We start from the raw sequence: 25,662 nt of genomic DNA on the forward strand, positions 1-25,662 counted from the left end.
CCCATGTCCGTGCCATTTGCCACAAACACATAGCCAGAGAAGGAATACAGAAGAAGCATCTCTCTTACCTATGAACCAACCATCACCATAGAGAACATCCTCAAAATTTTCACACAGGCCTGACTGCTTAAGTATAAAGGAATCGTGCACGGTTCCCAGGTACCTGGCCACTACGTCGAGGATGCTCATTCGAGCATCACAGACCACTTACATGTTGATGGAGTGGAAGAGCTTTCTGTTGTGGAAGATCTTCTCCCTTTCATGGGGTGGGATGATGGCTAAGTGAGTGCAGTCGATAGTTCCCAGAACATTGTGAAAGTTTGCAAAGGCATAAAAGCCTCTGTTTAAGTCCATCAAGTCCTGTCTGTCCCAAGAAATGCTATGTAGTGATTAATGCGGTCAGAGACAGCTGTTATGACCTGGTCCAGTCGGCGGGAAAACGTAGTTTGGGACATTCCCCCCACGATACCTACTGTCTTTTGGAAGGAGCCATTTGCCATGAAATGCAGGGTAGCCAATAGTTTTGTGAGGCTCAGCACAGCGTGGGGCCTTTCTGTGACCGGATCCCGATCCCCTCGGATTTCCTCATATAATTCCAGGATAGTCCAAGAGCTGAGGCGATACCTGCTAACCACATAATTCTCTGGCATGCCCAGCAATGAGGCTTGGGGAGCCCTCAACCTCTTAGGGAGAAGACCTCAATCTACAAAGGGCTGCACCCATAGTCTCTTTAATCAACTGAGCTATTTAGGCTTTCAAAACTGTGTCACCCCTCCTGGGATCACTGAAAAGAACTGTGATAAAGTGCAAGTAGTTTTTGCCTTTATAAGGGTGGACGAGCTCAGAATAGTCTGGACGCTGGCTGTTTCTCCACAGAATCAGCTTTATTATTTATAGCATAACCAAAACAGGTAGAAGGTCTGCTTACCTCAGCAGTTCTTTAAATCTAAAGTTACAGCAAGAGGTCAGTCTTGTTGTAGGAGCTGCCTTCTCCTTGTCCCAAGGGCCTGCCTGTTCCCTCCTGAGTTTACTCTCTTATTCCCCTAAGGGAAATGTCCTAGGACAAGAATTCATTTTTGGGCCGTGGATCAGGCTAAATGCTGGTCCTGGTCTTTTCAGGAGGTCCTAATACACACGCCTTTACAAGGACAAAAAGATGATCTGACTTCCTGAAATTATTAGTCACCTTCAAAAATCCAGAGTAAAATACTTTTGACATCCAGATAATTCCTTTTGGAAGGTGGGCAAACTACTTGAGAGGAAAAACTGAAACCACTTTGAGAAGGAAGGAAGGCACCACTGGGATATACACTGCCTCAATCCAAAGAACTCAAGAAAGGTTTCCTACATGTCAACGCTTGCACTCTGAAATACATTTGGCAGAACAAATTGCCACCAAAAATACTGACTTAAGAGAGAGAGATGCTTGTTAAAGTCTTCCTCATTGGCTCAAACAGCTACTGGTTCAGGACCTCAAGACCTCAAATTCAGATCGTGGTTGAATAAACGCTTAGAGCCAGCAGTTTGTGGAGAAAATTTGTTTTTAATTTACATTCCAAACAAAAAGATGAGTTGCCCTTATGATATCTCCTTTTGGGCAAAACTAAAAGGGCAACTAATCTTTTTTGTCAAGAATGTAAATAAAGGAAAGAGAGACAAGGTTTTCTAAAGAACTAGCTGAAAAGTAAGGGAGTAAAGGAGTGCTCATAAAGTACAAAAGATCATGGAAAGAGGAAGACAGGTGACAATATTTGGAAAAATTAAGCAAAGCTGGAAAAGTAGTCTGGAATGTGAAAATTCAAATAGAATAAAAAATAGCAAATACAGTAAATCAGGGGGACAAGACTCTTTATTAGATATGTTAGTGATAGAAGGAAGTGCAAAATTGGCACTGTGAGAATCTGAGGTGAAGGGGAGGAATATGTAGAGGCTGATGAGGAAAAAGCAAAATTGCTTAACAAATATTTCTGTTCGGTGCTCACTATGGAAAGGCCTGGAGCAGGACCAAATAAAACAAACACAAATAAGACTGGAAGTGAGGTAAGCTTCAATCGATTTTCAGAACAGCATGTTCATGAGCAGCTAAGCAAACTTAAGGTAGATAAGGCGATGGGACCAGATGGAATACATCCAAGGGTACTAAGGATACTTCGAGATGTCCTGGCAGCTCTGCTGGTGACCTTTTCAGTGCTGCTTTAGAGTTTGGAGTAGGTCCGGAGGACTGGAAAAGGGCAGATGTGGTTCCTATTCATAAAAATGGAAGTAAGGAAGAGGCTGGGAACAATAGGCCAGTCAGTCTGACCTCTGTGGTGAGCAAACTCATAGAATTGCTGCTAAACCAGAGGATGGTGCAATTTTTGGAATCCAATGGATTGCAAGATCCAAGGCAGAATGGTTTTACCAGAGATAAATTGTGTCAGACAAATCTGATCAATTTCTTTGATTGGGTGACCAGAGAGATGACTCAAGGGAGAGCACTACACATAGTGTGGATTTCAGCAAGGCCTTTGATATGGTTCCACACAGAAGACTTATAAATAAATTGTGTGCCCTCAGTATGGATCCTAGAGTGATTGACTGAGTTAGAAATTGGCTGAGTGGGAGGCGACAAAGGGTAGTGGTAAATGAAGTTTTCTCTGAGGAGGGGATGGAAGGGAAATAGAACCAAAAAAGTTATTTAAAGGGACAAGAGTAACAGAAAAGTATGGAAAAAAAAAGTGTGAAAGCTTGCTGGGCAGACTGGATGGACCATTTGGTCTTCTTCTGCCGTCATTTCTATGTTTCTATGTAGTGTGCCTCGGAGCTTTTCAACATTTTTGTGAACTACGTAATGGGAGAGTTTTTGGGAAAGGTTTGTTTTTTTGCCAATGACACTAAAATCTGTAACAGGATGGACAATCAGGAAGGAGTGGAAAACATAAGGAGGGATCTAGCAAAGCTCGAGAAATGGTCTATAGTCTGGCTAAGATTTAAAGCTAAAAAATGCAGAGTAATGCATTTAGGATGCAAAACCCAAGGGAAAGGTACAGTATTGGAGGTGAAATTCTTCTAAGCACAACGGAAGAGAGGATCTGGGGATAATTGTATCTCATGATCTTAAAGCGGCCAAAAAAGTGGATAAAGCGATGGTAAAAGCCAGAAAGATGCTTGGCTGCATAGGGAGAGGAATGGTCAGCAGACAAAGAGAGGTCATATTGCCCTTGTATAGGTCCCTGGTGAGACCTCACTTGGAATACTGTAGATCTTCAAAAGGATATAAACAGGATGGAGTAGGTCCAGAGGGTGGGTACTAAAATGGTCAGTGGTCTTCGTTCTAAAGCTTATGAGGATAGACTTAACAAGGAAAGGGGAGATATGATAAAGAGACATTCAAATATCCGAAAGGTTTCCATGCACAGAACGTGAACTTTTTTCAATGGAAAGGAGGTTCTAGAATGAGGGGGTGCTGGGAAGAGGGTAAAAGAAGATAGACTCAGGAGTAATCTTAGGAAATATTTCTTTACAGAGAGAGTGGCCTCCCAGTGGAAGTTGTGGAGACTAAAAGAGTATCTGAATTCAAGAAAGCATGCGATAAATACAGGTGATCTCTAAGGAAGTGATGAGAATTATAATGCTAAATTAATTGGATGGATAGGCAGACTGGATGGGCCATAGTCTTTTTCTGCCATCATGTTTCTATGTTTGTACATATCTTACTGAGAAAGCAATAGCTCACCATACAGTAGAACAGGATCAGTTCTCTCAAAGATCATTCACTGATACAAGGAATTATATAGAGTTCACATCTCTAATTTCTACACCAATGACTACATTTGTTTGTTTTCATAACATTGTTCTAATTGGTAGACATTAACATAACATCCTTTTAATAGGATGGCATTACAATTCTCATGTATATTTTAATAAGACTGAGATTCTTGTAAGTCAAGTGATTTCTTGTAAATTGAGCCCAGAGGAGAGAAATGAAACTTAAGACCAAGTTCATATCTTTTTGACCTTTGACCTACATGATAACATTTCAGCTTGTCAGCATCCTTCAATGATTCTAGTTTATTCAGTGTACATTCACAGTGCTGTAATAATAGCTTCATGGGAAAAACCTTTTCAAAGCACCCTAACAGAACAAGCTCTCTTACTAGAGGGTGAATATGTTAACGCCTTGAAGGAACCGTAAAACATCTGGATAGGCAGACAAGGATTTGCCCCCACAAACATCTTCTGAAACAGGTTACTTGCACCTTCAGAAAATTGAGGACTATGCTGTTATTCAAACCCTACTGCAGAAAGTCCAAAATGGACGGAATCAAGGCTCGCTTGGGTTGCATTCCTCTGCCTAAACACCAGTCCTCAAAATAATCCTCCAGGACTCTTACATATGTCAATGACTTAGACACTTTCCTACCATGTGCAGAGATCAACAGTATGGCTAGATCAAGTCTCAGGGAAGGCTGGAATATCCTATACTGAGCGGCCATGGTTACAACCCTCATATCAGACTTATAAGAAGATTGAAGTAACCTTCATAGACCTGCATAGGGTGACTTCTAGTGCCTGATTCAGGGCCAATGATTGCAAGGTTCCAGAAAGAGCCCTGGTGCCTGTGGCCCAGGATAGTCACTGCAATGACAGAACTAAACAAGTTAGGAGGTAAAAATTTATAGGTGGTTGCAAATGAAGGCTCAGTGCGCCAGTTTCTAGCCCTGATTCTGATTCAGCTGGAAACACAAAGAAACATGAAGAAATTGCCGTGTCAAAAAAAAAAAAAAAAAGAAGAATTAAAAGAAATATGCTAGAAAGATATTTTTTCTTAAAATGTGTCCAATGCTAACGTTATAGGATTTTTTGTTTTTAAAAAATCCATTTTTTTTTAGCAATTTGTTACAATTGCATATTGACATCAAGAAGCTGTGCTGCTTTATAAATTATAAATAGTGATTATATGGCCAAAAGGACCCAATTAAAATGTTTCATAGAAGAAAGAGTGAAAGCAAGTTGGCTTACCATAAACAGTGTTTTCCGTAGATTGCATGATGAATTAGCCATTACATGTGGGTGACATCATCCGTCGACATTGAACAGAATTATCTCTCAAAGCTGTAGAGCTTTGAGCTCAACTAAGCATATGCAGAGGTCCCCGCATGGGCATTGCCTTGTAAGCCACTTCAGTCTATATCAGAGCGAATTCTACCTATGTTGTTGACTCTCTAAGGAGGCGGGCAGGCATTCCATGGCTAATTCATTCTGCTATCTATGGAAAACACATGTACAGTATGCAAACTTACTATTTTCATCAATAAGCAAGCTGAATTAGCCATTACATGTGAGAAGTCCCAAGTCAAGAGTTGCAGCAAAGCATTTACTTAGTTAGCAACCCAGCTTCCATCGTGGAAGGTAGATTATAGCAAGAACAGATTTCGCAAAACTGCTTGTCCAAATTTGTTGTCAGTCGTTCAGAGGTTATCAAGACAGTAATATGATTAAAATGGGCCACTGACAAAACAGCCACATCAAAGGGTCATGTCCCTTTGCCTGTCCTTTCTCCTGGACTAATGTCTGAATTTATTCTAGGATTGCTTAGTTTGATAAATATGGCTATGTCAGAACAAGGTATTTTGGTAATGGTGGAGAGGGGACAATATAATCCTTTGGGGAATCATGGTATTAATCATTTTGTGGATAGACCTAGGTTTTTATTGTACCTAAGTGAATGCCTTTGTTGCCAACAAAAATATTGGGATATGAACGGAAACGTATATATATAAAGAGAGAGAGAGAGATTACATTAATATATGTTCCATCAAAATTAAGAGACATAGTACATCAATCACTGATGGATAATCAATGTGATTGTTTTCCTTGTTTCAGAAACATGGCACGAAGACACATATATTCCTCTTTTACAGCTTTATTGGCCAAGTGACTACAAGATTCTACTCAAATGTAGGCCAGATAGGAAAGGTGGTGGAGTGGTGATGTTTTATAAATCTGACCTGCATTCTGTTGCGCTCGGGGGTGGACCCTTGTCCTGGGGCAGAGATGTAATGCTTCCTGAAAGGGAACAGGAGGTAACTGCCCTCAGGGGGCGGAGCACTGGAGGAGACAGAGGCTGGGAAGAGCTTCACCACTGGAAGCCTGCGGTCCCCCCGGGAGGAGCCCATAGGGACCCGGGCCGCTTGGACTTAGGTGGGCCTCGCAGGGTCTCCTAAGAGAATGAAAGTCCGGCGTGCCCACGGGGACAGGGGGAGAGAGATCGGGTTCAAAGGTGGCTGCTGGTTGGAGCAAGGAGAACCAGATCAGAGTTGATGATGACAAGGCGAGGAAGAGCCAGAATTTGGAGACAAGGTCAGGCAGGCAAAGGTCAAGATCCAGAGGTCAGTCCGAGGAATAGTCAGCAAAGCAGGGGTCAGTTACCGGAGTTAAGACGAGGTCAAAGGCAGGCTGAGGTCTTGAGGCAGGCGGCAGGCAGGTCAGGAACAAGCTATTGTCTTTGAGGCAGGTGGCAGGCAGGCAAGACAAGAGCAAGCTGAGGTCAGTACCAGTAAGACAGTCCAAGGGTACTACCTGGGTAGACTGACAGACGAACACAAGAACAAGCAGGACAAAAGAACAAGTCAGGAACAGAAATGGAGCGAGACTAGGAACAAGCAGGAATAGGTACAAGTACAGAGGCAATCTTAGAACAAACCGACCCGATTGCCAAGGCAAGGAAGCAGAGTCAGGAACTTCCTTATATCGAGGGATCAATTAGGGCGCGCCACGGAGCTAGGACCCGCCCTTGGCCCTACATGAGTCCGGGCAGTCTGCGCACGCGTATGAGCGTGGCTAACATGGCCGAGGACGCCAAGCCTCGGCGTGAGGCCTGGCGCGCAGTGGAAGGCCCGGCGACCGCCGCCGCGGGACACCAGGACCTGGCAGGACTGACAACTACCGCGAGGGAGGTCGTCCCGGGACCCGCTATGGAACCGTGAAGGTGAGCAGGTCCTTGCGCGGGCGGGGCACGTAACACATTGGGGAAAGGGTTATTTTATGGTTTGAATCTTTTACATTCTTATCAGCATCAGGTAACTATTGAATCTACAAAATCATAATGGTTTAAAACCCCAGTGGCGGAACCTCAAGGTTCATTCCTTTCTCCTATCCTTTTTAATATTTTTCTTAGCTCATTATGTGTTTTACTGGATTCTTTCAAAATATTTTTAAATGCTATGCTGACAATGTACAATTGTATTTTTAAGTCAGTGGAGATGCAGTACATCCCTATTACAGATTTCGGAATCTCTTTTAGCTGTGAAAAACTGGATGGATCTTAATGCGATGATTTTACATTTTTCTATCACTAAGGCATTATGGGTGTCAAGAAAATCAAGACTGGATCCTCTGAACAATGTGGTAATAAATGGGGAAAGATTTTTATTTGTGGAGCAAGTTAGAAACTTAGGGGTCTTTTTTGACAGTTCATTGAAATCTATACTCTCGAAGGGCTACTTTAAATTAAAAATGCTTCATCATTTGCGATGGTTTTTAGATCCACCTGATTTTAGAGCTATAGTGCAAGCTTTTATTTTGACTAAGTAGACTATTCTATATATATTGGTTTGCCAAAAAATCATTTGCAAATTATTGCAAAATTCTGTTTGATAGTATAAGAACAGCTCATTTTGAACATATTATTCCCCAGTTAAAATGTTTACATTGGTTGGCAATTGCTAAGAGATTGAAATTTAAGGTTTTGGTTTTATTATTTAAAGCATTAGAACTCAATAGTTTGCAGTATTTAAAGAATTTGTTTAGGTCTTGTGGTCTGTCCAGAAATTTACATTCCTCAGATCAGTGTTTACTAGAAATACCATCAGTGGATAGGGCTTGGTTACAGGATAAGTGAGCCTTATCCACTGTGGGAGCAAAATTATGGATGACTTATCCATAAAGTTAAGGCAACTGCAGGATATAAAATTGTTTAGAAAAATGCTTAAGGTTTGCCTTTTTAGGGAGATTTTTGGGCAGGTGCAATAAATAGATAGCATTTTAACATGCTTTTATGTGGTGAAGTGTTGTTTTGTAAAGTATGTATTTCAGTTATGTCTGATGTTTGATAGTTTTAATGTTAATTTTGTGCTCCGCTTAGCATGATAATTTTATTAGTATAAACAGACAATAAATATTGCAAAGAAAAGAAAAAAAAAAAGAATAAACTGAGGATCAAGTTGCAGCTTTGCAGATATCCTTGATGGGTACTTCTCGAAGATGAGTAAGAGAAGGAACCATGGCTCTCACCTGACGGCCTTCACAGAGTCTGTGACTTGCAGTCCTGCTAAGGTGTAGCAGAAGCAAATACTCTCGGCCAGCCAGTTAAAAAAAGAACGTTTAGTAAATTCTACCCCTAGCCTGTTGGGGGTCGTATGAGGCAAACAGGAGATTTGACAATGTGGCTGAATTTGCTACTTGTAATTGGCTAAGGCCTTTTTGCAGTCTACAGTATGGAGGGCTCTTTCACCTTCATGCACAGGGGGCCTTGGAAGAAAGGCAAGTAGTATGAATGATATTGAAAACTGAGACTATGTTTAGCAGAAACTTCAGCTGGGTTCGGAGAACTACATGTATAGAGGATAGTGGACAAGAGCCTGAAGTTCGCTGACTCTTCTAGCTGAACTCATTGCAAAGAGGAACATCACTTTCCACATCAAGTATTTTAACGAAGCTGATTCTAATGGCTCAAAAGAGAGGCTTCAATAATTGGGAAAGGACCACATTCAGATTCCATGGAACAGGTGTTTTTTGTACTGGGGCTTGACATGCCATAGACCCTTCATGAAATGAGACATCAGCGGATAAGTAGAGATCGGTAAGACACTACAGCTCTGAGATGCACTTGCATCAAAGAAGTGGCGAGACCTACATTGAAAAGGTGGAGCAAGTATTTCAGCAAATGTTTGGGTTCACAAGAAAATGTGTCCAAAGGGTTTTGTTGACACATTTGGAGTACCTACTCCATCTAAAGGCATAATTTCTTGTAGTTGAAGGCTTTTCAGATGAGACTAGTATGTCCACAATCTCTGTAGGTAAGTGAAGATCTGCGAGCACTGAGCACTCAACATCCAAGCTGTGAGGTTGAGGGCTGAAAGGTTTTGGTTATTACAATGCCCTGTCTTCCTGAATTAACAGCACAGGATCTGTTCGAAGATATCTGGGAGGCCTGCTAGAAAGTTGTACAAAATATGCATACCAGATCTGCTGAGCCAAAGCACAGTTAGGAGGATCAGCTGATATGGTCCTGAAAAAAACCTTTGCACTATTCTGGCAATGAGCAGTAACAGAGGGAAAGTATATATAAGGCTTTGTCCCCAAATCAAGGAGTAAAGCTTCTTGAGCTAATCTGTGATTGCTTGGCAGAATCGAGCAAACTTGATTTAGTTTTCTGTTCTGTTATGATGCATATAGGTCCACAGATGGCAGCCCCCATAAACTGAACAGTTTGTTGGCCACACACAATTAAGCTCTGGAATTTGTTGCCAGAAGATGTGGTTAGTGCAGTTAGTGTAGCAGGGTTTAAAAAAGATTTGGATATGTTCATGGAGGAGAAGTCCGTTAACTTGATTAATAGCAGTTATCTTAGAGAATACCCACTGCTATTACTGGCATCAGTAGCATGGGATCTACTTAGTGTTTGGGTTCTTGCCAGGTACTTGTAGCCTGGATTGGCCACTGTTGGAAACGGGATGTTGGGCTTGATGGACCCGTGGTCTGACCCAATATGGCAATTTCTTATGTTCTTATGTACCAATTGCTGCAGAATCCATGCATGTGGTTGAAAAACTCTGCTGAGTCAATCTGCCATCATGTTGGAGATGCCTGGCAAATAGATGGCCTATAGAACAGCTCGATTCCTTTTTGCCCAATTCCAGATTTTTAGAGCTTCCTGGAAGACTGGCCATGATCTCGTTCCTCCTTGCTTGTTGACATAAAACATGGCAACTTGGTTGTCGTTTTGAATCAGGATGCTCTTTCCCTGAAGGAGATGCATGAATACTGAGAGTGTGCCCGATTGCTCTCAACTCCACTAGATTAATTTGACAATGGCTCTCGTTAAGAGACTAGATGCCCTGTGTTCAAATGGTCCCAGTGTGGACTCTCCACCCTTTGATAGAGGCATCCATCGCCAATAGCACTTGATGGAGAAGTGAGCAAAGAGAGGCTCCTTCTTGGAGAATTCAGACACAGCCACCACTGCAGCTCCCATTTCATTGTCGATGTTATTTGTACTGGAAACAAAAGCAATTGAGTTAGTTGATCCCACTGGGAACGTATGCCCTACTGGAGCTAGCGGATATAAAGATGGGTCAGCAGAACCACATGGGCAGCCACTGCCATATCACCAAGGACCAAGAGGAGCCTTCTGGCTGTTGAATGTGGAGAGGACAGTAGCTTGCAAATGAGCAATGTCATGGTGGTTTCTTGGTTGGGAGGCAACCATGCTCTTTCCTGCAGCAAGTCTATGAGTGGGCTTGACTTCTCGAAGTTGACTAGAAAACCTAAGCAGTGGAGAAGACATATCATTGTGCACAGGGAGTGAAGCACTTCCTCTCGTGATTTCACTTTGATTAGCCAACTGCCCAGGTATAGAAAGACTTGTATTCCCTAGCGACACAGATGAGCCGCCACTACCATAAGGTATTTTATAAAGACTCTTGGGGTTAATGACAGGCCCAAAGGGTGTACTTTATAATGGTAATGCAAAGAAGCAACCTGGAAGTGTGGTTAGCACCAGTGAAAAGGGTGGATAGGATGTGAACATATGCATTCTTTAAATCCAGTGCACACATACATTTGTAATGTAAGAGAGAATCATGCTGATGAACTTCATTATGTATTTCTCCCAGATTATGTTTGTTCAGACATCTCAAAACCAGAATGGGCCGCAGTCTCTCTGTTTTCTTGAGATAAAGAAATATTGGCCTAGAAATAGAGCTAATCTCAACATCTCAACATATGCTATATTGCTTGTTGTTGAAGAAGCAACTAAACCTCTTGATGAAGTTGATGAGACAGATCCAGATGGAACACTGAACAATGTGTAAGGGATGGTGGTCAGGAGAAATGCAGCTGATACCTAGACTGCACAATTTGGAGGACCCAGGGGTTGTGGGGAAATAATGCTACACCTCCACGAAATGTTGGATTCTTTCCATTACTGGAAGAGAGGGGAACAAATTGTTTGGAGGGATCAAAAACTAGACCCTAGTTTGGATTGGGCCTGGTTTGTGGTTTTTAGCTGACAGCATTCTCTTTGTCGAGGCATGGCCAGACGTGGCTGTTGACACTGGGCCAGAAGGGGTGGCAGACAGTACTGTTGAAAAGACCAGTAAGGCTGCCTCTAGAAATATTATCATTTGTATGGGTAGAAGTGATATCTCAACATGGAGGACTATTCAGGAGCCACTGAAAGAGATATCACTGCCACAATCTGGTCCTTTATCTGGGCGATTGTCTCCTGGAGCTTTTCACTGAAAAGATTGTCCTCCAAGCAGGGAAAGTCCGCCAGCTTGTCGTCAATATCTTTGCAGATGCTGCTTACTCAAAACCATGCCATGCATCTAACTCCAATAGAAGCTGAGGAAGTACATGAAATAGAATCAAAGTATTCATAGATGGATTGGAGTAGGTGGTGGATGCCCTCCTCCACAACCAGAAGTGGTTGGGGATAGTAGTTGCCTTGCAGTGGAAATATACTGCATCATGTAGAATTGGTGGATAGATATGCAAGGAGAGAGCATTGTGGTTTGAAAACCTTTCTTGCCAAAGTTATTTAGAAGTTTGTGGTCCTTTCCTAGAGGAGCATGTGAGTAAATTCATGTTTTCTTCATCTTTTTCATAACAGACTCAACCACTACCGATTGGTGAGGCAGTTGAATAACACCAAAACCCAGTGCTTGCTGAACTCTGCATTTGAGATCCAGCTTTCTAGCCGTAGGAGTGCCTGAAATGGGGGTTTCTCCCATTCTCATGTGCAGAGTGTTGAGGATATTGCAAACTGGAAGGGCTGCTGGTTCAGCTTGAGTATCCAGTATCTGAAGAAGACCAAGGAGCTCAGAACGGGGGGGCTTTGTCTCTGCAGATATGGATGCCCAGTGTTGCACACATCTTTTCCACAAACTTAGAATATGTGAGATCTTCTGGGGGCGAGGTGTGATCCAGAGGATCTGTCAGTGGGTCAGAGGGTATGCCAGTAGAGTCTTCATCTGAACCTAAGGGCACTGGCTCACTTATCCAGGACTCCAATGCTGAAGAGAGTGAACCAACTTGGTTGACTCCAAGGAAGAGTGGCCTGGTCTATCACCTCTGACCTACTGGATTCTGCTGCAATAGACAATGAAGAACTCCTAATCAAGAGTTCCAATGAGTTCATCCTTAGAGACGAAATCAGGACTCCGGTCTGAGGTATCACCGTAGTGGTAGTGGAAAGAAGAGGCTGGAACATTCCTTCCATCTGTTGTTATAGTGAATCTGCATTTCCAAAAACCATTTGACAAAAGTACCTCACGAGAGACCTATTAGGAAATTAAAAAGTCATAGGATGGAAGCAATATCCTATTGTGGATTGCGAACTGGTTAAAAGACAGAAAACAGAGAGTAGGGCTAAATGGTAAATTTTCACAATTGAGAAGGGTGAATAGTGGAGGGCCCCAGGAATCTGTTCTGGGACAACTGCTTTTTACTATATTTATAAACGACCTGGAAAAAGGAACAACGAGTGAAGTGATCAAATCTGCCATTGTCAAAAAATTATTCAAATTTGTTAAATCACAAGAGGACCTAGCAAAATTGGGAGACTGGGCATGCAAATAGCAAATGAAATATAATGTTGACAATTGCAAAGTGAAACACTTAGGGAATAATAACCCAATTTAAGCTACAATACAAGGTTCCATATTAGGAGTCACCATTCAGGAAAAGGATCCAGGTGTCATCATTGAAAATAAACAATGAAATCTTCTGCTCAGTGTGCAGCAGCAGCCAAGAAAGCAAACAGAATCCTAGGAATTATTAAGAAAGGAATGGAGAATAAAACAGAGAATATCATAATGCCCCTGTATCGTTCCATGGTGTGACCTCATCTTGAGTATTGTGTTCATTTCTGGTCACCACAGCTCAAAAAATATATAGCAGAATTAGAAATGGTACAGAGAAGAGAAACCAGAATAATAAGCAGGATGGAACGATTCCATTCTGAGGAAAGGCTAAAGAGGTTAGGACTCTTCAGCTTGGAGAAGAGATGAGGGAAAATAGTAGCCAGGGGGATTTTTCTCCATACTGGCCCATGGGTAACCAATTACATATACAATATAATTTACATATATATGTACACACCCCTATATTTCGGTATGGTCCTCCCGTATCACAGTACTATTTGCTAACACTCAAAGAATAACAACCCCACCTATGAAAAAGAATACCACAAATATTACACCAGAATCTAAAATATCAATACACCTCCTATCAGGAAAACAGAACAGGCCAAGCTACTACACAGATCCCTACAGAGAAAACACATGCTAAAAGAATGCTTCATCTCAGTCTTTGCATGCAGAACACAAACTCTCACCCAAATACAGAATACAAAATGAAGGAGTACAAATGACAAAAACTGAATGGAAACCCCAAGAAGCCAGACTCCGTGTATTAACAATAGAAAAATAGAACCACCATTCCTCATAAAACAAATAAAATCAAGAAACAAAGCATCAGTTATAATAGTAAAACCATAATAAAAAATATTTTAAAACTACTGATAAATAGAATTTCTATTAATTAAAATCATATACATTTTTTACAATATCCCAAACACTAATAAAATATTTCAAAACAGTACATATATCAAATAACATTCAATAATTAAAACTAATAAGGATTTTAAAAAGCCCCTGCTGTCCCCTTCTGTGGGAGCTCTTGATTTCCAGTCACCCTGATATTGTCAAGGATTAGGAGGTTATCCTCTCTCTCTCACACATACTCACATGTCCATTCTCTCTCACACATACATACACATTCATGCTCTTATATCCACCATAACCTCTCGCTCTCACTGACAGGCTCTAAGACACTCTCTCCCCCTCCACACACACACAAACTCTTACTCCCTTGGATTTTCTCATACACACTCATGCTCTCACACTCACTGGCTCACACACACACACACACCCACCCCCAGGCAGGCTCCCATTCATTTTCTCACACTCCCTCCCCACCCCCCAGGCATGCACACATTCATTCTCACACACACACCCCCAGGCAGGCACCCATGCATTCACACACACAGACCCCCAGGCAGGCACCCATGCATTCACACACACACACCCCCAGGCAGAGTCCCATTCATACACATGCACACACTAAAGGCAGATCCCCCTCTCTTTCTTTTGCCAGCAACCTCAGAACCTCTCTCATTCCTCTGCTGCCACTGTCACTGCTACCGCATGGCTATTGGGGAGGCGCAGATTGCTGCTACTGACACTGAAGCCCATTCTGCTGCCTCCTCTGTGCAGGCCCCGTGAGCTTCCACTTTCTCCATGCTGATCTCGTACATCGTGAGATCCGCATAGAGAAAGTGCTATTCTTGCACATTCCCAAAGATTACATGTGCCAATCACTAAAAAGTAATTTATTTTTTTATTTTACCTTTGCTGGCTGATCTTAGTTTTCAAATTAGTTGGTCACAGGCTTTTTTTTTTCCACCTTCCCTTTCTTTTTTTTTTTTTCAATTCCTTTTATATTATCTTTTTTTCTCTCCATCTTCTTCCCTCAAACACACAGTCAGGTTCTCATTCTCACATGCATTTCTCTCTCTCACACACACACAGGCTCTCACTGTCACATGCTCTCTCTCATACAATCATTCATACACACAGTCTCTCACTGGCACATGCTGTCTCTCTCACACACACACACATACAGGCTCTCTCTCACTCCCACGTGCTGTCTTGCTCAAGCACAGGCTCTCCCTGTCACATGCTGTCTCTCTCATACACATAGAGGCTCTTACATGCTGTCTCTGCAAACATTCAGGTTCTCACTCCCACACAGTCTCTCAACTCATCTCATGCAAGCACACATACACACTCTACAGACCCTCAGCCTCTCTCTCACCTCTGTGCCTCCTCTTCACGGGTCGCCGCAGGTTGGGCTCTGCAGCGGCCCTGCTACCGGGCCTCTTCCTCTTCTCTGGCCGCAGCGGACCTGCTACCGGGCCTCTTCCTCTTCTCCGGCCGCTGAGATGATTCACGGTGGCCCGTAAGCGCAAGTTCTGCTCCTCTTCTGCACGTGCTGATGCTTCTCCTCCTTCCTGCCCACGTGGCTCCAGCAACGTTTACTTCCGGGACCGCGCGGACAGGAAGGAGGAGGAACATCAGCGTGTTTAAACGCGATCTTTTTCTTCGGGCCGTGGTAACATGAGCTCCACCACGGCCCTGCCAATCTGCCTGCTACATGCGTGTCACTGGCGGCCGCATGAGCCTCCCTGCGCCCGGGGGCATTGGCTCCCCTCGGGATACCACTGCTCGCGGCGCCCCCTAATACTTTGGCTGGAAGCCTGGAAACTTTATAATTAAAAAAAAAAAAAAATCACGTGACAGGAGTGACCGGCCCCACCGGGGGAAGCCCGATCCCCCGATAGGTCAATCCACCCCTGGAGGGAAGATACGATAGAGATTTATAAAATAATGAGTGGAATGGAACGAGTAGTTGTTTACTCTTTCAAAATGAATAAAGACTAGGGGACACACAATGAAGTTATTAGGTGACACATTTAAAAGTAATAAGAGAATATATTTTTTTACTCAACTCTTAATTAAGCTCTGGAATTCATTGCCAGAGGATGTGGTGAAAGCTATTAGTGTAGCTGCATTTCCTGGAGGAAAAGTCCATAAATCATTATTAAAGTGGAGTTGCAGAAATCCACTGCTTATCTCTGGGATAAGCAGCTTGGAGGTTAATATTCAAAGCATGTTCAATGCTATTTAGTTGGATAAATGAGAGTTAATTGGATATGTAGCGGCCACTAAATATGCGCCCATGACAGCAGCCACTGCTTAGCTGTACAAGTCCCTTATACATCTAAAATGTATGCACAAAATAAAGTGGGCGTACATTGAGCGGATTGGGAGCAGAGCGAGTTAGATGTATAACTTATATGCCTAACTACTGATACTCAGAATTAGGTATGTAAGTGTATGTCTAAGTTTAGACATCCCACAGAGCAGGCCTAAGCGTTGACAGGTAGACTTATCCGGCAAAGTGCACACATACATGCATATATTCAGTGGCATCACTGTGCCACTGAATATACATCAAGATTTAGTCAGATAAGTTATAACTGGCTAAGTTACGGCCAGCTTTAAATATTGACCTCTTGAAATCTTGAGATTCTGTTAGGAACTTGTGACCTATATTGGCCAATGTTGGAAACAGGATACTGGGCTTAATGGACCTTTGGTCTGACCCAGTATGGCAAGACTTATGGCTATGGTTATATTTATTTATAACCTACCTATGTGAAAACCCTAGCTGGCTAACAACAAAACATACATAATAAATAAAATAGACCACAATGGGCAGCACAAAAATTAACCAAATAAACAAAACCATAAAATACATCAATCACATGGTGAGTACAATCAGATAAAAACGTATCATAAAACCTCTAAGACTGCAGGAGCTCCATCAGATCCTAAAACACAGAGCGTTGATAGGGAACATCTCCTATTGGTCAGAGTCACCATCAGCTTGTTCAAATAAGAATGTCTTTAAAAGCTTTTTGAAGCTTTTAATACAATTTTTCAAAGCATATTTTGCGTAAACTGTTCCATGCTTCAAGAATTGCTACCGAAAAGAACCAAAGCCTTGACTCGGTTAGGCATGCTTCACGGAGAGATGGAATATCTAACAGCGCCATTTGTGAAGAGAGTAAGGATGTTTTGAGGGCATAATGTTTAAGCAGGTTACAAGTCCATGGAATTGTGGGATGCCCAAGCATTTTATGAACCAGTATAGAAGTTTTAAATCTGATCCTCCATTGAACAGGCAGCCAGTGAAGGTCAGATATGCTTTCAGATTGACTGCCCAAAAATGAGCCGGGCAGCAGTATTTTGTAAAAGCTGCAAGGACTTCAAGTATGTCGCAGGCAATCCTAGATACAGCACACTGCGGTAATCCAGGAACAGCATTATCATTGCCTGAACAACCAGGTGAAAAATCGCAGGGTTTCAAAAGGCTCTTTAATGGACATAAAAGGCATAGTTTATAAAAGCCTGACCTGACGACTGACTTTATCTGCAGAGCAAAACATAACTTGGAGTTAATCGCCACTCCAAGGCTTTTTACCTTGGCAACAACTTGTATTTCACCCCATTTATATGGAAAATATTCTGGAATTAAAACTGTCTCCCGATTTCTAATGCACATGATTTCAGTTTTTGACAAATTCAAGGCAAGTCTATTATCAGAGAGACAAGAAGTAATCGCATGCTTACAGGATGTCTCAAGCCAATAACTTTCCAGAGGAAAGTAAAACTGAATATGATCAGCATACATCCGGAAGCCCTCAAAGAGGGCTCACAAATTGCGCCAGATAGATGTTAAACAATGACGCTGATAAGGCTGACCCCTGTGGGACTCCCGAGTGTTACGATTTTTGTGGATCCAATGGAAGAAAGTAACAGTCTTACCTTGAATGGAGATGTTGAGCAGTCCTTGACCAGGTCAAGTAGGAAATCAGGACAAGCAGAAGTTGTTCGAGATCAGACAGTGGATCTGAGGAGCAGCACCAATCCTGGTCCAGAGTCCAGCAAGGGTCAGAGCAGGCAGAGAACAATCCAATCCAGAGTCCAGGCAAGGGGTCGAGGCAGGCAGCAAACAATCCAATCCAAAGTCCAGGCAAGGGGTCGAGGCAGGCAGCAAACAATCCAGTCCAGTCCAGAGTCCAGGCATGGGTCGAGATCACAGAGGAGCCCAAGACAGAACTAACACACAGAGGAACTCACAAGACAAACCAAGAGGCAGGGGAAACACAAGGAACAAAGCAAGCAACACAATGCGAGAGAATAGCAAGCACCTACTCACAGCCCATTGCCGAGGCACAGTACTGCAGCGGAAACATTGCTTATATATCTCCTGCCCTTGATCTCCTCCACGGGAACTTCTGGCAGGGATGCTCAGTGTGGCAGGAAGGAGGAGCCAAAATGGAACGTGCTTCACGTCGCCCTCCTTCCCAATGGAACCTCTGTTGCTGACGGCGGCCATTGCCACACTGCGGGACTACTCAGTCAGCAAGAAACAGGTCGTTTGTTAACACCGAGTACATGTCGTACATCTTTGAACATTTCCCTTTATTCCAGACTAGTTGCTTTTTGTCATGTAAGTAGGATTGAAACCAGCTTAGAACCTGGCTTGAGAAACCTAGGCTATGTAAGTGGTGTATCAGTATTCCATGCTCAACCATATCAAAAGTGGCAGCAAGATCCAGCATGATTACAATTTAGCCTGGACCCCTATCCATGCCTCTTCTAAATGTGTCGATAAGGATCATCAATAAAAATACTATATTATAAAATTTTCTAAAACCAAATTGATGTTGGCCTAGAACTCCTAGGAGTGGAGGAGTAGCCTAGTGGCTAGAGCAGCAGGCTACAAACCAGGAAAACCAGAGTTCTGTCGCTCCTTGTGACCTTGGGCAAGTCACTTTAACCTCCATCACCTCAGGTACTAAATTAGATTGTAAGCCCACTGGGGACAGGGAAATGCCTACAGTACCTGAATGTAACCTGCTTTGAAGTGCCAAAAAGCAGAATATAAAAATCTAAAATAAATAAATCTTCAATGAAATCCTCTAATTGCTGTAAAACTATAGTTTCTAAAAGTTTTGCTATAAAAGGGAACAAAGAAATAGTTCGCTAGATCCGACAAATCAAACTTGGGATTTTTGGGGGTTTTTTTAAGAAGAGGCTGAACAGCAGCTTGTTGAAGTTCATAGGAATTTATCCTTCAGATAAAGATAGATTAATTAAATGGGCAATTGAAATTCAAAATCAACTCTCTCATCAGTTTCTAAACAGGTGACCTACAAACATCCAATGGGCATGAAAAACTGTTCATGTTCTTATGTTCTTAATTCTCCTTAGTCAGAGAGGTAAAGAAACTCTTCACCACATCTGCGATTTGGTCGAGTGATTGGTGTGTCTTCTGGCCTGGCACAAGTGGTAGAATATCTTCTTCTGAGACCAGGATAGGCTCCTACATTAGAATAGGCAGTCTGTTGGAGGTGAGCAGTATTATAGAGGATACCGGTTCTGCAGTCCCCAGGTAAAGTCCTTCCGCCACTACTCCAGACAGGGTGAGCAGCCTCGTTATTAGAGAGGGCAGAGGTAACCCAACTCCTTAATTTGCAGATATAAGATGGGCTGTATACAGCTGTATTGGCAAAGCTGCATGATAAAGTGTGCTTTGAGGCAGGTGCATCAGTAGCTTTGATGGGATAGAACTCTTAGATGCCTTGGATGACTTTGCATGCTTGGGCAGATCTTCGGAGACACACATCAAAGAATCCAATGCAAGATCAGTGCATTGTGCATTGAATGCATCAGTGCAGGATGCATTGGATGGCTCAATGCATTGTGTGTCATGAACACTGATGCTGCTTGTGTCAATGGAGCCGATGATGGCCACATAAACAGTACCAGTGCTGATTCGATGCGCTTAGAGTGTTTATGCTTCTTTGATGCATGCTGTAATGGCCCCAGCAATTGATGCCACTTCATCTTTCATGAAAAGCAGCTGGTCGAACTTGATCCTACAGCTTCAGCCCGAACAGATGGGAGAGTTTTAGAGGATCTTCCGCTCAGCTCTTTTCCTGACGAGCAGACAATGTTGTACTACGAGACTAGGACTTACTGTGACCCCACAGAAATTTACACAGTTCCTTGATCAAGGGAGGAGGAATAGCCTAGTGGTTAGAGCAGTGGGCTATGAACCAGGAGACCAGTGTTCGAGTCCTGCTGTTGCTCCTTGTGACCTTGGGCAAGTCACTTTACCCTCAATTCCCTCAGGTACAAAAATTTAGATTGTAAGCCCTCTGGGGATAGAGAAATACCTACAGTACCTGAATGTAAACCAATGTGATATCCCAAATGTCGGTATATAAAAATAATGAATATGAAGTGCCCTAGAATGCTGTGAGCACAGGGACATCCATCCACAAGCATAGCAGTTCTGATTGCATTCCAGTCTAAGGTATTGGTAACATAGTTTGTGACCGTCAGTAAGGGATATAATCTTGCCACAGATACAGCTTTTGAACCCACTCGACTTTTTGTTCTGGCCAGACATGATGGAAGGTAGGGCTATGCTTCATCATTTTTTTTCCAGTAGCACTAGGAAGTGCTGTTGTGGGGCTGCAGAGACAGTGAGACAACTAAGAACAGTTTTTATGAAGCAAATACACCAAAAGAAGTGAAATCTTGTGAAAAATTGTGCTCCAACAAAAAATGAATGAAGAGAGACAGGAGGCAAACGAGTGCATTCTGGCGCTGCTGGATGATGTCATCCCACATGTAATGACCAATTCAGCCTGCTTATTGACAGAAAAACAAAAATAAATGCCAGAACTAAGAGGAAGGAAAAAAATAAAATAGAAAAACTTGTCACTAGCTGCTGGCATGAGAAAAGATACAAAAAGTATAATGCTAATTATCCCCATCATAATCAGTTACTCGTAAGAAAACAAATGAACCACAGATATCCTTGCTTTTGTCTTACACAGGTCATTACTGACTGACTGCTGATTTCATGAGAATTAACATGGGGAAACTGATACCGCTCTAACCTTAATCTCAGTAATGCATCATCAAGGTTGGGATTACTGTACCATGAATAAAACAAAATTAGGGATCTTAAGTTATAAAGTTTGTGAAGGGAAACTGAAAGGAAGAAGCACAAAAGGGGAAAGTACAGACACTGAAAAATAAGCAGCAGCTCTTTTGACCTTTACTGATCTGTCTGGTTTCTTGTTTGTAGACAACAGTTTCCTCTTGCTCCTTTCCAAGTTCAATTGGACCCAGCATCTACTGGGCTTCAGAGCCATAATGCATCACTTCCCTCAGTGTGAGGGCTTTCCTCCTTGTTTAACAGCCCCCTCCCTACATGTAGCCCAGGTATTGCACAGACATTCCTTAGTAGGAGTTACAGATCTCAGTTCCTTCCAAAACCCAGTACGCATACAACCCCAGTCTGGCCACTGGGTGCAACCCGTGTGTGATGACTGGGCAGATTTCTTTTGACACCTTCGGTCACGTATTTCAGAGTACGGGTTTCCAGATATGCTCTTTTTGTAGCACTTAAATATTATAATCCGGGGTGGAAAAATACTCAGAAAACATGGGCATGTCTGGGCGTGGTATGAGGGCGTTAATGAATGTCTTCCTACTTCATGCTCAAAATATCTTTTTTCCGGCTTTTTTTTCCTAGACAATACCTGCTTTTGTGATAGATGTTATGTAAGGGTTTATCTTCCATAGGCCAAAGAATTTGTGATGAATCAAGCCCACGTAGTGTAATTGCTGAAGCACTGACCATCCTAACTTTGTCTTGGACTATGCACATGGTACATCTGGTAGGCTAATTTACTACTGGAGTGAAACAAATTATATTATATGCAGATGATCATCAGATTTCTTAACATGATTAGTACTTAACTTATTTAATTTATACCAATAAAATAAAGCCAAAAAGACTAAAATATAAAGTGAAAGCTCATTACGGATGTTCCTCCAAAAGAAGCCCTGGGGCATGGCGACTGGCCCAGGATTGTCGCAGCACTGACAAGACTAGAAATGTTGGGGAGAGGATATACAAATAAGAGATGATACCCCTAAGGTAGTTGCAAATGAACTCTCATGGCACCAGATCCTAACCCCATTTCTAACTGGGCTAATAGCCCAAAGGAGGAGGAGGAAACTACTAGGCCCTCAACCTCATTACCCCCCCCCCCCCAAGCCAAAAAAAAAAAAAATTATCATTAACAAAGATGAATATGAGAACACATTTTTATTGCTTTAATATTTGGCCCTTTAAGCAATATTAGGGAAGGATCAAACAGTCTGAAGTTGGTAGCTATATCCTGCTTTTCAGGGTCCCAACAGTAAATGCCCATCTCCAAAAGTGCTACTGCTATGTTAAGAACAGCAACTTTTTTATTTTACTCTATTAAGTTATAAAAGAATGACACATGCACAGAAATGGTGTTTTCTTAATGTGTTGTCCAACCAGGAAAAGGCTGAGCATTCCAAGTGCAAGAGTGAAGGTATATTGGTTGACATAAGGACAAAAGAAATGCCAGATTGCGGCAGATCAAAGGTCCATCAAGCCCAACATCCTGTCTCCAACAATGGCCAATGCAGGTCATTAGAAAGTACCCAGAACATACCAAAGAATAGTCCATTCTTTGTTGCTCACCCTCAGGGATAAAGTGGTAGTTTTCTCAGGTCTACCTGGCTATTAATGTTTTATGGACTTTTCCTCCAGAATTTGTCCAAACCCCTTTCAAACCAGGCAGTACTAGATGCCTTGATCACATCTTCCACAAATACAGTCCACAGCTCTATTATGTGCTGAGTGAAAAAGTACTTTCTTCAATTTGTTTTAAATCTGCTACTTATTTGTTTCATGGTGTGTCTCTTAGTTGTAGTATTATCTGAAAGGGTAAATACTATCCCTATTTATCTGTTCCACCCACATATCCCCTTTCAGTTGAGTCTTGTCCAAGCTGAAGAGCCCTAACCTATTTAGCCTTTCTTAATAAGGTAGCCATTCTATGCCCTTTATCATTTTCGTTGCTCCCCTCTGTATCTTTTCCAGTTCTGTTTTATCTTTTTGAGATGGGGCGACCAGAATTGCACCCAATACTGCCTTATGACAGTTTTAGTTTCCAACTTCATTCCTTTCTGAACACTTTTTCCTAGAACCACTCCAAGCAATTTAAAACTGATAAATCAAAACAACTGGAATACAGCTATCAAGCTGTGCTAAGGTTACTGTACAATGTACAGAGTAAATAACAAACAATGTAGTTACAGACAAATTATTTTCTAGTTCAGTGGCTTAGAATCTTCATCTAATGTCAGTTAGATTTAGTTTACTTGATAATACCAAATACAGGACAGAGCTACAATCAAAGAAGACTCCTGGAACACAGATCTCAAACCCAGCTTCGTGACCCTGGATAACAGGATAAGTTACTTTCTCTGTGCAGGCAAGTACTCAAACTAAATTGCATAACAAAAAAAATACTAGTATTCATTTTCTCCTCCCACTTGGAAGACCTCAAAAATTTCAGATGCCAGAAATATGATGTGAGGACGTCTATCCCAGAGGTGGCTAACTATGTTTCTGAAATTGAATAGCACTCCGGGCAGGGCCAGCCTTCGGATAACAGCAACCTGTGCGCGTGTCTAAAAATTGTTCCACCCTCCCATTTCCCTTGGGTCTGAAACTAAAGCAGCCCCTGCCACAGATCTTTCAGGATGGGGGTACTGCCTGCCGGAAGCTCCAAAGTCTTTCCAGTAGAGTTCACCATCTCCCTAACAGAACAGCAAATGCACTGTGACTCCAGGCCTCCTACACCAGGACTTCCCAAACGTGGCCTAGTAGTAGCAGTCGATGCAGGGCTCGCACATCCAGCATCCCAGGGCTGCCTGCTCATCCTCCCAAGCTGGCACCATCATCTCTCGCATGTCTCTTCCATGCACTCCTGGCGAGATCCCTACCCAACAGCATAAGACTAGCAGCCCTTCATACCGGTACCTATGTCTGCTGCCTCCTCCGCAGGCTTCACTATGAAGTTTGAACCTACTGGGACCAGAGGATTTTGCTAGGCTACAGGCCCCGTGTGGGGTTCAGACATCAAAGTGAAGATGCAGAGGAGGAGGCAAGCAAGTAAGAAATGCTGCTCTTGTCCTGTTGGTGGCATAGGATTTCAACAGGGGTGGGGTAGGGGTTGGGGCGAAGATCATGCCAGGAGGAGGTGGGAAGATTGAAGAGGTTACTAGTGTGGTCCCACCAGTATTCCTGTTCAGTCAGTCAGTCACACATCCCAAAAATCAGGATATTTAGACAGAAAAACTCTATCTGAATGACTATAAACAAAGAAAAAATTATACTGATTGGATTCTTTTTTTTTTTTTTTTGCATTCATAAACAAGAAATTCCATACAGAACTAATGGAGCCTAAATTCCAGATTAAAAATAAAAAAGTCAGGATATCCTTGGACTCCCTGACTACCAAACACTGGGTATGAAATGGACAGTAGACACAAAAGTTATAAAAGTTATCGAAGAAGGAGAGGGATACTGACGCACCGATGTCATAAACCTACTTTCCTTTTTTCAAAAAGGAGGCTTAAATGTATAAAAATAAACGTACACTTTCTGAAGCCAACTTTCCTTGGGTTAGTATTAATTGCTATTTTTTAAATCTACGATGAAAGCTCTTAAAATGTGTTTTAAAAAATACAACCAAAACGGTGTCTTGCAAACTTTTCCTTTTCCTCCTTCCTTTACTCCATAAATAATATCGAGGGGAGGGGGGGGGCGCGCAAAAAAGTACTTACTTCCCATTGCAAATTAGACCCCAAAGTCATGGTGGCAAAACGGCAGTGTAAGGAAAGCAGAAGCTTGCCAACTGGCTGGGTTGTTTTCAGGGCTGCATAAACGAAATGAACATCATCATCAGCTTTTATTAGTTTTGAACTTTGTGCCAGCACAAAACAAAAACGATAGAAGAAGAAAAAGCTTTTGACAGCAGCCACCCCGCTCCCCGCAGCGACCCAGTTCTCAGAAACGTAGGCAATCATTTCAAAAGTCTTTAAACCCCCCCCCCCAAAAGCCGCCGCCACCTCCCTTCAGGCCCTTCCAGGCTGCACCGCAGTTGGTTGCAAAGTTAGCAGCGCGCGGGGAAGGGGAGGCTCCGGGGGGTAATCCCGGGTAAAATCCCGCCCGCGCCTCACACGGGGGGGGGGGCGGGAGGAGGGTTCCTGTCTCGCGCCCCCTCCTCACCTTCTCCAGACCCGCATGACACGGCCAGAGCTGCTTGCCGCCCGTTCAGCGCTTGACACTGCTACGGGAAGATGGCAGTAAGGAAGTCAGCTGAGAATTATAAATAATATGTTTTGCAGAAGCTGCTGTTGCTCTCCGGATTTTTTTTTTTTTTTTTTTTTTTTTGCTCTTGTGCATAAATATGGTTCAGGCACGCCACCATATCTGTTGCCAGAGCAACGGCGCGTCTCCTAAGCCTCTCCCACTCCCCGCCCCGGCTGTGGTGCCGTCGGCAGGCAGGGGGCGCTAGCTCCGGCCCCCCTCCCTGCAGCCCTGGAGGGTAGAGCGAGAGAGGGGGTGGGAGGTGGGCATCCCCGCCGCAGAGGGAGCTGATTTTCCTCCACGCTTGCCCCCCTCCCGCCTCCCAGTTTTCTCGGCTACAGCGGAGACAGGGGAGGGGAGCCAGCGCGGCGGCGGAACGGCCGCCTACGTCATAAATTCGCCACCAATCCGGGGGTAGCGAGGGGAGGGTCCCGTCGCCTGGGGGGGCTTGGCATTGGCCGTGACAACTCGCCCTGGCGTGGGCGG

General features: G+C 43.0%; 1 protein-coding gene across 1 annotated transcript in view; it reads right to left on the minus strand.

Moving 5' to 3' along the window:
- The window catches only part of FOXN3 (forkhead box N3), a 645,757-nt gene extending 620,507 nt beyond the window's left edge, over positions 1 to 25,250 (minus strand). The window contains exons 1-2 of the mRNA XM_029597765.1: positions 25,096 to 25,250; positions 24,651 to 24,742 (exon numbers count right to left, since the gene is read on the minus strand). The gene's annotated coding sequence lies outside the window, so the exon portion shown is untranslated. The remainder of the gene's footprint in view (positions 1 to 24,650; positions 24,743 to 25,095) is intronic.
- Positions 25,251 to 25,662: the final 412 nt, after the last annotated feature.

This window comes from Rhinatrema bivittatum, chromosome 4 (assembly GCF_901001135.1).
Source record: "Rhinatrema bivittatum chromosome 4, aRhiBiv1.1, whole genome shotgun sequence".
NCBI lineage: Eukaryota > Metazoa > Chordata > Amphibia > Gymnophiona > Rhinatrematidae > Rhinatrema > Rhinatrema bivittatum.